The 13,832-nt window shown below is 47.9% G+C and overlaps 4 non-coding genes across 4 annotated transcripts; all 4 read left to right on the plus strand.

The window, feature by feature from the left end:
- The first annotated feature begins 370 nt into the window (after window positions 1–370).
- On the plus strand, window positions 371–443 carry TRNAK-UUU (transfer RNA lysine (anticodon UUU)). The gene has a single exon. It is a non-coding gene; the product is annotated as a tRNA-Lys (tRNA).
- A 2,027-nt stretch (window positions 444–2,470) lies between these two features.
- On the plus strand, window positions 2,471–2,544 carry TRNAK-UUU (transfer RNA lysine (anticodon UUU)). The gene has a single exon. It is a non-coding gene; the product is annotated as a tRNA-Lys (tRNA).
- A 9,698-nt stretch (window positions 2,545–12,242) lies between these two features.
- Window positions 12,243–12,315, plus strand: TRNAK-UUU (transfer RNA lysine (anticodon UUU)). Its single transcript has one exon. It is a non-coding gene; the product is annotated as a tRNA-Lys (tRNA).
- Window positions 12,316–13,291: 976 nt separating this feature from the next.
- On the plus strand, window positions 13,292–13,364 carry TRNAK-UUU (transfer RNA lysine (anticodon UUU)). Its single transcript has one exon. It is a non-coding gene; the product is annotated as a tRNA-Lys (tRNA).
- The last annotated feature ends 468 nt before the right edge of the window (window positions 13,365–13,832 follow it).

Here is a 13,832-nt window from a genome sequence, read left to right on the forward strand (position 1 = left end):
TTTTTTCTTTGCAACACATTTAGCAGCACCAACATGAAAGTCAAAATTAATCAATACTGAGCGGTGTGAATGTGAATTCAGCTTTGGAGTAAACTAAATCAATCGCTTGATGATGCAGCTTCACCTGCCTTTAACTGCCCAAATCTGACAGCCTTTCACAGGGCTGAATACTCATCACTCCTCTTCCCCTGTTTCCTATACATAGAGTATAAAAAGAGATGTAACCTGACACCTCATTATGCTGGCAGACTATGTGCTGGCTTTTGTTTTGGGTATGTATACACATATGAAAAAAATCAGCATATCTGAAGAAACATTTAGATGAATCGGAAGTAAATCTTGAAAAATGTGCTAAGTTTGCTTGGAAGGAGCCTGGATAGCTCAGTTGGTAGAACATCAGACTTTTAATCTGAGGGTCCAGAGTTCAATTCCCTGTTCAGGCATTAAGTTATTAAATCTCAACAGATCACTTTGTATTGTTTAATTCTCAGCGTGTGCTTGAAGATTAGTTGCATGCTTAATGCACTTGCTCGACATGAGAAATAAAATGCTCTTTTACACTAGAGAAAAAAACAAAAAACATGTCTTTGAATATGTCCAAACTCACGACAAATCATTGATTATGTGCTTGGTTTTGGCTTTGAACAGTCGTATTGGATGATAATTTTTCTGAGTATACTTAAATATGGACAGAGACATTTTTTTTGAAAATGTTGCAAAAGTGCACTTAGAAAGAACCTGGATAGCTCAGTCTGTAAAGCACCCATCTTTTAATCTGAGGGTCCATTATTTACGTCATTGTTCAGTTTTGAGGCTTTTTCACCTAGACCTATCATTTAGCTTTGTTTAAATCATACCTAGCTTTTCCGAAATAACTGTCATGTGGATATGAGGATTAACACTACTTTGGCAATTTTATGACTTGTTTTTTGCATTTTTCCCTCTGTAGACTCTATGTCTAACTTTCAGTACTCTTTAAGCTGATGGGTGGAAACTAGCAGCTATGATGTCTCCTATAAAAAACACACAGAATCAGAGTGATTTCCACTTTTTTTTCTTTGCAGCACATTTAGCAGTATCAATATGAAAGCCAAAATTAATCAATACTGAGCTGTGTGAATGTGAATTCAGCTTTGGAGTAAACTAAATCAATTGCTTGATGATGCAGCTTCACCTTCCTTTAACTGCCCAAATCTGATAGCCTTTCACTGGGCTGAAAACTCATCACTCCTCTTCCTCTGTTTCCTATACATAGAGTATTAAAAGAGATGTAACCTGACACCTCATTATGCTGGCAGATTATGTGCTGGCTTTGGTTTTGGGTATGTACACACACATGAAAAAAATCAACATATCTGAAGATACATTTAGATGATTCTGAAGTAAATCTTGAAAAATGTGCTAAGTTTTATTGGAAGAATTCTGGATAGCTCAGTCAGTAGAGCATCAGACTTTTAATCTGAGGGTCCAGGGTTCAAGTCCCTGTTGAAGTGTTAAGTTTTTAAATCTCAACAGATCACTTTGTATTGTTCAAATCTCAGCTTGTGCTTGAAGATTAGTTGCATGCTTAATGCACTTGTTTGACATGAGAAATAAAATGCTCTTTTACACTAGAGAAAAAAACAAAAAACATGTCTTTGAATATGTCCAAACTCATGACAAATCATTGATTATGTGCTTGGTTTTGACTTTGAACAGTCATATTGAATGATAATTTTTCTGAGTATACTTAAATATGGACAGAGACATTTTTTTTGAAAATGTTGCAAAAGTGCACGTAGAAAGAACCTGCATAGCTCAGTCTATAAAACACCCGTCTTTTAATCTGAGGGTCCATTATTCACATCATTGTTCAGTTTTGAGGCTTTTTAACCTAGACCTATCATTTAGCTGTGTTTAAATCATACCTAGCTTTTCCGAAATAACTGTCATGTGGATATGAGGATTAACACTACTTTGGCAATTTTATGACTTGTTTTCTGCATTTTTCCCTGTGTAGACTCTATGTCTAACTTTCAGTACTCTTTAAGCTGATGGGTGGAAACTAGCAGCTATGATGTCTCCCATAAAAAACTCACAGAATCAGAGTGATTCCTACTTTTTTTTCTTTGCAGCACATTTAGCAGCACCAATATGAAAGTCAAAATTAATCAATACTGAGCGGTGTGAATGTGAATTCAGCTTTGGAGTAAACTAAATCAATCGCTTGATGATGCAGCTTCACCTGCCTTTAACTGCCCAAATCGGATAGCCTTTCACTGGGCTGAATACTCATCACTCCTCTTCCCCTGTTTCCTATACATAGAGTATAAAAAGAGATGTAACCTGACACCTCATTATGCTGGCAGACTATGTGCTGGCTTTTGTTTTGGGTATGTATACACATATGAAAAAAATCAGCATATCTGAAGAAACATTTAGATGAATCGGAAGTAAATCTTGAAAAATGTGCTGAGTTTGCTTGGAAGGGTGCTGGACAGCTCAGTCGGTAGAGCATCAGACTTTTAATCTGAGGGTCCAGGGTTCAAGTCCCTGTTCAGGCATTAAGTTTTTAAATCTCAACAGATCACTTTGTATTGTTTAAGGCTATGTGCCCACGATGCAGAAATGAAGCAGAAAATTTCTGCAGCATTTCTGCATCTCCCTGGCAAAAAAAAACGCATGCAGATTGTGCATGCGTTTTTCCTGCAGAATACATGCGGATCCACATGCGTTTCTGCATGCAGATTGACAATCGCTTTCCAGGCGATAGCATCATTTGGAAAGTGCTTGACAACTAGGTCACACTATATAAATCCATGCAAACGGCATGTATTTATACAGTGTGAACCGTAAAAATGAAAACAAATAAAGCTATACTCACCCCCGATGTCCCGGCGTGGCTGCAGCGCTGCTTCCTGTCTGGTTCCTGGATGCCGGCATCTCGCGAGACAGAGCGGTGAAGGGCCTGCGGTCACATGACTGTGACGTCACCGCAGGTCCTCAAGCGATGCCGGCATTCAGAGACAAGTCGCCGGACAGGTGAATATAAACTTTATTTGTTATTTTATTCTTTTTTTTACAGGTACAATGGTACCCAGGTCTGGATGAGAGTCTCCTCTCCTCCAGAACTGGGTACCATCTGACGCGCCCCTGGGCCTGCTGTGTCGCGCAGCGTCTCGCGCACGGGGGCTTACCCGGAACCGGATCAGATGAGGGTTGTAGTCTCCGAGTGGCGGGGACCCGGTCCGTGCCCAGGGAGTCAAACTCAGTGTGTGGCAGTTATGATAGGTGTTATTTGAGTGTCGACTACGCCACCCGTTGATTTGCAGCTCTGGAGCTGCCGCTGCAGGGCAGACCGCTAAGGCCGGTGTAGAATTGTGCAGCGTGATAGTATAACCCCCAACGGGAGGGGTATGGCCTCAGGGCAGCCGACGTGGAAGATGGGGGTAGCAGGAACCACTCAGAGACGGTGTGGTGTAATTCAGGGTCTTTACTGGTAACAACGATAGACCCTCCCGGAGTACTTGCTAGCGAACGGGGCCTGGTCAGTCCTTGAGCAGATGGGATCTCCCCTGGCCAGGCGGAGTTGTAGGCCTCCCAAACTGACTGTACTCTTCTGGCTACCTTGCTAGAAGCGGATATAAGTAGCCCACGTCCCTGAGTGTGCCGTGTGGTGCTCACCCGTATGGCCGGTGACTCGGGGCCTTCTAATGGCTTCCGCTCCACGATGGCGGTGCTGGTCCCACGCGTGTGACCTTGCCTTCGGGTTTCTGGGCCTGAGGACCTGAAATCCCCTGCCAGTCGGCTTCTGCTGCTGGGTAAGAGTTAGTCCCCACAGCCTCGGACTCCGGGTCCGGTAAGAAAGCTTCTCAGTCAGGGCGAGCTCTGCAGCTGCCAGCCCCTGACTCGTAGTAGTATTGCTCCCACTGAGCTTCTGCTGTTTCTTCCTATGACTGTTTCTCGTCTCTACTCTCCTTGACTCCTAACCCTGCCTCAGCCCCGGGTTTATATAGGAGAAGTCCTTCCCCTCCCAGGACTGGGCAGGAGATGTGGCATGCACAGGATCCCTGACCAAAGGACCTCCCACCTGCTCTCAGACATAACATTACATTACTGTGGAAACCAGACCCCTGGGGTGCGACATTCCCCCCCTAGTGAAATTTAGTACTCCGGGACTAAACATATTTTAGAAAAACATAACAAGATATAACAACAATAACAGTACAATAAGAAGAAACACATAAAGGTGGTCACGGCATATCCGTAACCGGGTGCAGTCTTTGAAGAAAAAGCAAGGTGTCCATTTCACCAAAACAGGGAGACGTAACCAGGTAGGGGTTTGTCCTGCCCCGAGTCCTTAACAGTCTTTAGTCCATCCTGGGTTACGCTCCAACTATGTACAAGGGATTCCCGGTAAATCCACCAAGGACTCCTACAAATAACTAGAAACACAAAATTATACACAAGCAACAATACACAGGTAAACATAAATAAAACAATTTATACACTTCAAATCCTCCAACGTGCGGGTAACTGGCCTCTAGTGGCCCTAGTGGACCTACGGAGCTGACTGTCTAGCCCTGAACTACAGGGTGTAGGAGCTGTCAAGGGTAAACTGGGCAGCTGTCTACCGGCTCTTTGGCTCACTAGGGATATGGCAGGCTCACTGCAAGCAGAGGGTTGATCCTCCTGGTCTGCGGGTGTGGGGTCTTCTGCCTCCTGGCCCGGCTGTTCTTCCAGCTCTACCTGTTGCTCCGTAGGTGCTTGGGATGCTGGTTGGAGGAAGGTGAGTACGGGTACCACAACTGCACCATTGACTTGAGTCCAAGACCGAGGGAAGTCCCCGAGCACAGTACTAACCATATCTTCCCTTTCCTCTACGGGTCGATGGTCTTCTTGTTCCTCTTCAGGGTTCCTCAGTTGTTCGGGACACTTCTTCAGGTGGTCCCGGGATACAATGGCTGTGGTTTCCCCTCCGTCTTTACTGATGGTACAAACCTTCGGGTTCTCGTGGCTTGAGGGCAGTACGGTGTACGGGTCCTTCTCCCACTGGTCGTCCAACTTGTGGAGCCGTCTCTTCCTCTTCAAGACCTGCTCTCCGGGTACCAGGGGAACAGCGGGAGCATATTGGTTGTAAGTTTTCTCTTGTCTTTCCCTAGCCTGACAGAGACTTCGCTCCACGCTCTCCTGTACTCTCCGGTACTGCTGCTGCCTCTCTGTGTCCCAGTCTGCTTCTGGTGAAGTGTCCTCGGGTGTCAGGACTCCCATTTCCAGGTCAACAGGTAACTTACCAGGTCTTGCCCTCATTAGGTAAGCCGGGGTACAGTTGGTGGAACCTACCGGGATGTGGTTGTATAGGTCCACCAGATCGGGCAACTTCTCAGGCCACAGACTGCGTTCTTCCAGGGGCAACGTTTTTAGAAGATCCATTACCACATGGTTCATTTTCTCACAAAGTCCATTAGTTTGCGGATGGTAGGGTGTCGTCCTTATCTTCCGGCAGCCATACAGATTGCAGAATTCCTGGAAGACCTCCGCTTCAAAGGCAGGTCCCTGGTCTGTCAACACTTGGTCCGGGTACCCGTGTGGACGGCAGAAATGCTGCTGGAAGGCTCTAGCTGCTGTTCGAGCTGTTAAGTCCTTGACGGGAACGACAACCAAGAACCGGGAGTAGTGATCCACGATGGTTAGTGCGTAAACGTAGCCACTTCTGCTTGGGGTTAGTTTTACATGATCCAAGGCTACCAGTTCCAACGGCTGCCGGGTGACGATGGACTGCAGGGGAGTCTTCTGGCTGGCACGGTCCTTCCTTCTTAGGTTGCACGGGCCACAGTCTCTGCACCACCTCTCGATGGTTCCCCTCATGCCTACCCAGTGGAACCGCTCGCGCAGCAGGAACTCCAGCTTCTTCCATCCGAAGTGTCCAGCCCCGTCGTGGTATGCCTCCATCACCATGGCTGCGTCTCTTTGTGGCACCACTACTTGCCAGATTAGTTCATGCGTCCGGGAGTTAACCATTCTGCGGCACAACTTCCCCTTGTAAAGGAACAGTCGACTCTTCTCTGCCCATAGTTGTTTGGCTTCCTCTGGAGCGTCTGGTTCAAGGCAAGCCTCCGGGCGAGTCAGCATCTCCTTCACCAGTCGGACGGCAGGGTCGCTGTCTTGCGTTTCCGCCCAGTTGTAGTGAGGTAAGGGGTTCAACGTAGCAGCCTGCTTACTCCTTACCCGGTGGGAATACTGGATAGTCCCATGACGGTGGAACGCAGGGAGTTCAACTTCTTCCAGTCCCTCCGGATCTTCTCCTTCGTCCGGCAGGTTGGGCATCCTGGACAGGGCGTCCGCGTTGGTATTGGAGCGTCCGGCCCGGTATTTGATTGTGAACTCGTAGTTGGACAGACGGGCCATCCACCTCTGTTCCAGGGCACCGAGTCTTGCCGTGTCCAGGTGTGTCAACGGGTTGTTATCCGTGTACACGGTGAACTGGGAAGAAGCGAGGTAATGCTTAAAGCGCTCGGTGACTGCCCATACTACGGCCAGGAACTCTAGCTTAAATGAGCTGTAATTCTCGGGGTTCCTTTCGGTGGGTCGCAGCTTTCGGCTGGCGTAGGCGATTACTCGTTCCTTCCCCTGCTGGATCTGGGACAGTACGGCTCCTAGCCCGATGTTACTGGCGTCGGTGTAGAGGATAAAGGGCTGGCTATAATCCGGGTACGCCAGGATTTCGTCCCCGTGAGGGCCATCTTCAGCTGGCGGAAGGACTCTTCTTCCAGCTCCTCCCATTTGAAGGGCGGCTTCTGGTTCTTGGCCTTCCGGGACTGGCCTATCAGGAGGTCCTGTATAGGTGCTGCCTTTTTGGTGAAACCGGGAATAAACCTTCGGTAGTAGCCTACCAACCCGAGGAACTGCCGCACTTCTTTTACGCTGGAGGGGCTTGGCCATTCCTTAATTGCGGTGATCTTATCAGGGTCGGGAGCCACTCCGTCAGCGCTCACCACGTGTCCCAGGTACTGCACCTTTGATTTCAGGAGGTGACACTTGGAGGGTTTCACCTTTAGGCCGTAACTCGCCAGAGCTTCGAACACTTCCGCCAGGTGTTTCAGGTGGTCCTCATACGTCTTGGAATATACGATGACATCGTCCAGGTACAACAGGACCGTCTCGAAGTTTCTGTGGCCCAGACAACACTCCATTAGTCGTTGGAAGGTTCCTGGTGCGTTGCAGAGTCCGAACGGCATGCAGGTGAACTCGCTAAGTCCCATCGGGGTGGTGAATGCGGTCTTCTCCCGGTCCGCCTCTGCTACAGGAACCTGCCAGTACCCGCTAGTGAGATCCAAGGTAGAGAAGAAGTTAGCAGATCTTAAAGCAGCCAATGACTCCTCTATCCTTGGTAAGGGGTACGCATCCTTGTGTGTGATACGGTTGATTTTCCGGTAATCTACACACATCCTCATGGTGTTGTCTTTTTTTCTGACTAAGACTAGTGGAGCTGCCCAGGGGCTACAGCTATCCCTGATCACCCCAGCCTCCTTCATGTCTCTAAGCATCCCCTTGGCGTGTTGGTAGTGGGCAGGGGGTACGGGTCGATACCTCTCTTTTATAGGAGGATGGTCTCCCGTGGGGATGTGGTGTTCTACCCCCTTGACTCGCCCGAAGTCTAACGGGTGTTTACTGAACACTCTCTCGTACTCTTGAACCACCCGATAGACTCCTTGTTTCTGGTGTGTGGGAGTGGAGTCAGTACCCAGATGTAGTTGCTGACACCAGTCCTCCATGTTTTTCTTAGAGCCGTTACCTTCCTCCGGGTGAGATGGAGGCAAGGGTTCCACAGATTGTATAGAATTTTGGTTAATGGTATATAATTTGGCTAGCGTGGCATACCGGGGCAGGTACACTTCCCTCTCCCCGATATTTATTATGCGAATGGGCACCCTCCCATGGCGTACATCAACCACCCCCCGTGCTGTCAAAATGGTGGGCCTACTGTCCGAGTAAACTGGTTCTACCATTGCCTGGTAATCCCTACCTCTCAGACCAATAGCTGCCCGGCACCAAATCATCATTTCACTTTTTGGGGGCATGGCAATAGGAAAAGGGTCACACATTCTTACGCTACCAATCTCACCGCCGGAGAGTTCCACCTGTTGCCGTCGCATCAGTGCCCGGATCTCTTTCTGGAGCACCCGCTGCTCGCTGGAGCTGGCGTTCTTGGCAACCTGCTGTAAAAGGAAAATCACCTCTGCAAGACAATTTTCAATTACATTAGTTCCTAGCGTTATCTTTGGGTGACTCTCGTGTTTGTCAATGTCTACAATAATCAGTCCCTGTGCTGCTAGTTCGACTCTACCAATTTTAATGGTCGCCTCTTTAAATCCGATCTGTGGCACGGGCTGACCATTGCTGGCGATGATACTCAAGTCGTCGTCAGGGTAGCGGGTTATATCCGAGTCATTCCAGTACTGCTTGAAGAGCACGTACGGGATGGTGGTGACCTGTGACCCGGTGTCCAGTAGGGCACTCATAGGGATGCCATCCAGTACCACAGGCAAGACTGGACGTCCTCCGACATATTTGTCGCGCCAGTTCGATGGGCCTGGTGATCTTTTTCCTGGGGGTTGGCCCTCTACCCCCAGGTTGTGCCAGTTTAAAGGACAGTACCTTGCCATATGTCCGGGTTGATTGCAGCGGCGGCAGATGGGTCGTCCGTCCTCGTTGTACCGGTCACTGGGTCTTCCTCTGGCCGGTGGGGTCCTCCTTGGTCGACGCCACGGGATGTTCTCCGGTCCGGATGCCAGCTGGATCTTCCCTGGAGTGGAAGCCTGTAAAGACTGCACAGTTCGGGTTAACGCAGCAATGCTCTTAGCTAGCTCTTGGACCTGATGGTGCAGGTCTGGAGCCGGGTCATTGTTCAAAGCCTGCGCATCAGCCCCCACAGGCCCTGCCGACAAGGGCGCCGCCTCCGGGTGGTAAGTGATAGCTGGGCGCCTGTGGGTCACAACGCCATCCGGTGCCGGTACTCGGAGCACCCGGATGGCTCTGTCCTTGAACTGTGCAAATCCCAGATGAGGGTCCTGTAGGGCCATTGCCCGCAACTGGGTTCGGTGGGCATTGCAATATAAACCCTCTATAAATTGTTCAGTCAACAGCCTGTCCTCGTCTCCCACGCCGTCAGGGTCGGTCTGCTTAACGGCTCTCAGGGCCTCTTGTAGGTTCAGGGCATAGTCCCTTATACTCTCATGGGCCCGCTGCTTGCACCCGTAGAATCTAAGCTTGATCTCGGCTGAGGTGCTCGTATCAAAGGTGTCCCTCAGCCGGGTTAGTATCCCTGCGACAGTCCTCCCCCCAGGTGGCCAGGACTTTACCTCCCTTCGGGCTGCTCCGGTTAATTGGGCCACCAGGATGCTCACTTTTTGCTCTTCTGTGAGGGGGTACACCTGGAAGAGGGTATCAAGCCTTTCTCTAAAGTCCTGCAGGGTATGTGACTCCCCTGAGTACTGGGATAGCCAGGCTGCCCCCGGGATATAGGGCATGGTGAAGGGCATGACCGCGACAGCGGTGGCGCTGGCGGGGGTTGAAGCGGTGAAGCTCTCCTCCGTATCCGACATCCTTCTCCCCCCTAGTGGACCGTGGCCTACCTTGCGATGATCCTCTTCCGTAGGCCGCGGCTCCGCAGTGGATCGTCAGGGTTGAGGACATTCCGTCGCGCTCCGGTGACGTCGGCGTCTGCTGGGCTCCTTCCAGGACCTTACGCAACGTCCGGACGTGAGGCGGGGCTTCAGTTCTCGCGGGCTTTTCGGAGTCCACGCCCCTCTTCTTCCCGCGCGGCGTCCTCAAGATGGCGTCCAACGGCGGGAAAACTCCATGGATGGCGGGAAGAAGGCTGAAGATGGCGCCGGATGGCGGGAATCTCCACAGATGGCGGGAAGAAGGCTGAAAATGGCGCCGGATGGCGGGAATCTTCACCACAGGTAAGTTTGAAAGTCTCTTTTTCAGGCACGCAGTACCCGGTGGTTGCGGGCACGAAATCCTGCCGACCACGCCAAAAGTTGACGCGCCCCTGGGCCTGCTGTGTCGCGCAGCGTCTCGCGCACGGGGGCTTACCCGGAACCGGATCAGATGAGGGTTGTAGTCTCCGAGTGGCGGGGACCCGGTCCGTGCCCAGGGAGTCAAACTCAGTGTGTGGCAGTCTTGATAGGTGTTATTTGAGTGTCGACTACGCCACCCGTTGATTTGCAGCTCTGGAGCTGCCGCTGCAGGGCAGACCGCTGAGGCCGGTGTAGAATTGTGCAGCGTGATAGTATAACCCCCAACGGGAGGGGTATGGCCTCAGGGCAGCCGACGTGGAAGATGGGGGTAGCAGGAACCACTCAGAGACGGTGCGGTGTAATTCAGGGTCTTTACTGGTAACAACGATAGACCCTCCCGGAGTACTTGCTAGCGAACGGGGCCTGGTCAGTCCTTGAGCAGATGGGATCTCCCCTGGCCAGGCGGAGTTGTAGGCCTCCCAAACTGACTGTACTCTTCTGGCTACCTTGCTAGAAGCGGATATAAGTAGCCCACGTCCCTGAGTGTGCCGTGTGGTGCTCACCCGTATGGCCGGTGACTCGGGGCCTTCTAATGGCTTCCGCTCCACGATGGCGGTGCTGGTCCCACGCGTGTGACCTTGCCTTCGGGTTTCTGGGCCTGAGGACCTGAAATCCCCTGCCGGTCGGCTTCTGCTGCTGGGTAAGAGTTAGTCCCCACAGCCTCGGACTCCGGGTCCGGTAAGAAAGCTTCTCAGTCAGGGCGAGCTCTGCAGCTGCCAGCCCCTGACTCGTAGTAGTATTGCTCCCACTGAGCTTCTGCTGTTTCTTCCTATGACTGTTTCTCGTCTCTACTCTCCTTGACTCCTAACCCTGCCTCAGCCCCGGGTTTATATAGGGGAAGTCCTTCCCCTCCCAGGACTGGGCAGGAGGTGTGGCATGCACAGGATCCCTGACCAAAGGACCTCCCACCTGCTCTCAGACATAACATTACATTACTGTGGAAACCAGACCCCTGGGGTGCCACACATCCGCACATAGAAGCCGCTTGTAAAAATGTACAGTCGCCATTTCTATGTGTCTCAATGCAAGTCAATGGCGGGAGTTCCGCTGCGCTTCCGCAAAATTAAATGAAATGCTGCGGATTTTTGTACGCAGCATAAACGCTGCGGAAAAATCCGCAGCATGTGCATAGAACATGCGGATTCCCCTTGGGGACCATGGGGTGCGGATTACCTAGCGTTTCACAAGCGGAAATTCCGCAGCATAAACGCTTGAAAAACGCTACGTGGGCACACAGCCTAAATCTCAGCTTGTGCTTAAAGATTAGTTGCATGCTTAATGCACTTGCTTGACATGAGAAATAAAATGCTCTTTTACACTAGAGAAAAATACAAAAAACATGTCTTTGAATATGTCCAAATTCACGACAAATCATTGATTATGTGCTTGGTTTTGGCTTTGAACAGTCATATTGAATGGTCATTTTTCTGAGTATACTTAAATATGGACAGAGACATTTTTTTTGAAAATGTTGCAAAAGTGCACTTAGAAAAAACCTGGATAGCTCAGTCAGTAAAGCACCCGTCTTTTAATCTGAGGGTCCATTATTTACATCATTGTTCAGTTTTGAGGCTTTTTAACCTAGACCTATCATTTAGCTTTGTTTAAATCATACCTAGCTTTTCAGAAATAAATGTCATGTGGATATGAGGATTAACACTACTTTGGCAATTTTATGACTTGTTTTCTGCATTTTTCCCTGTGTAGACTCTATGTCTAAGTTTCAGTACTCTTTAAGCTGATGGGTGGAAACTAGCAGCTATGATGTCTCCCATAAAAAACTCACAGAATCAGTGTGATTCCTACTTTTTTTTCTTTGCAGCACATTTAGCAGCAGAAATATGAAAGTCAAAATTAATCAATACTGAGCGGTGTGAATGTGAATTCAGCTTTGGAGTAAACTAAATCAATCGCTTGATGATGCAGCTTCACCTGCCTTTAACTGCCCAAATCTGATAGCCTTTCACTGGGCTGAATTCTCATCATTCCTCTTCCCCTGTTTCCTATACATAGAGTATAAAAAGAGATGTAACCTGACACCTCATTATGCTGGCAGACTATGTGCTGGCTTTTGTTTTGGGTATGTATACACATATGAAAAAAATCAGCATATCTGAAGAAACATTTAGATGAATCGGAAGTAAATCTTGAAAAATGTGCTAAGTTTGCTTGGAAGGAGCCTGGATAGCTCAGTCGGTAGAGCATCAGACTTTTAATCTGAGGGTCCAGGGTTCAAGTCCCTGTTCAGGCTTAAGCTTTTAAATCTTAACAGATCACTTTGTATTGTTTAAATCTCAGCTTGTGCTTGAAGATTAGTTGCATGCTTAATGCACTTGTTTGACATGAGAAATAAAATGCTCTTTTACACTAGAGAAAAAAACAAAAAACATGTCTTTGAATATGTCCAAACTCACGACAAATCATTGATTATGTGCTTGGTTTTGGCTTTGAACAGTCATATTTGATGATAATTTTTCTGAGTATACTTAAATATGGACAGAGACATTTTTTTTGAAAATGTTGCAAAAGTGCACTTAGAAAGAACCTGGATAGCTCAGTCTGTAAAGCACCCATCTTTTAATCTGAGGGTCCATTATTTACGTCATTGTTCAGTTTTGAGGCTTTTTAACCTAGACCTATCATTTAGCTTTGTTTAAATCATACCTAGCTTTTCAGAAATAAATGTCATGTGGATATGAGGATTAACACTACTTTGGCAATTTTATGACTTGTTTTCTGCATTTTTCCCTGTGTAGACTCTATGTCTAAGTTTCAGTACTCTTTAAGCTGATGGGTGGAAACTAGCAGCTATGATGTCTCCCATAAAAAACTCACAGAATCAGTGTGATTCCTACTTTTTTTTCTTTGCAGCACATTTAGCAGCACCAATATGAAAGTCAAAATTAATCAATACTGAGCGGTGTGAATGTGAATTCAGCTTTGGAGTAAACTAAATCAATCGCTTGATGATGCAGCTTCACCTGCCTTTAACTGCCCAAATCTGATAGCCTTTCACTGGGCTGAATTCTCATCATTCCTCTTCCCCTGTTTCCTATACATAGAGTATAAAAAGAGATGTAACCTGACACCTCATTATGCTGGCAGACTATGTGCTGGCTTTTGTTTTGGGTATGTATACACATATGAAAAAAATCAGCATATCTGAAGAAACATTTAGATGAATGGGAAGTAAATCTTGAAAAATGTGCTAAGTTTGCTTGGAAGGAGCCTGGATAGCTCAGTCGGTAGAGCATCAGACTTTTAATCTGAGGGTCTAGGGTTCAAGTACCTGTTCAGGCATTAAGCTTTTAAATCTTAACAGATCACTTTGTATTGTTTAAATCTCAGCTTGTGCTTGAAGATTAGTTGCATGCTTAATGCACTTGTTTGACATGAGAAATAAAATGCTCTTTTACACTAGAGAAAAAAACAAAAAACATGTCTTTGAATATGTCCAAACTCACGACAAATCATTGATTATGTGCTTGGTTTTGGCTTTGAACAGTCATATTTGATGATAATTTTTCTGAGTATACTTAAATATGGACAGAGACATTTTTTTTGAAAATGTTGCAAAAGTGCACTTAGAAAGAACCTGGATAGCTCAGTCTGTAAAGCACCCATCTTTTAATCTGAGGGTCCATTATTTACATCATTGTACAGTTTTGAGGCTTTTTAACCTAGACCTATCATTTAGCTTTGTTTAAATCATACCTAGCTTTTCAGAAATAAATGTCATGTGGATATGAGGATTAACACTACTTTGGC

Source organism: Phyllobates terribilis, unplaced genomic scaffold (genome assembly GCF_046119375.1).
Source record: "Phyllobates terribilis strain yellow unplaced genomic scaffold, ASM4611937v1 Scaffold_1__5_contigs__length_1240528914, whole genome shotgun sequence".
Classification (NCBI taxonomy): domain Eukaryota; kingdom Metazoa; phylum Chordata; class Amphibia; order Anura; family Dendrobatidae; genus Phyllobates; species Phyllobates terribilis.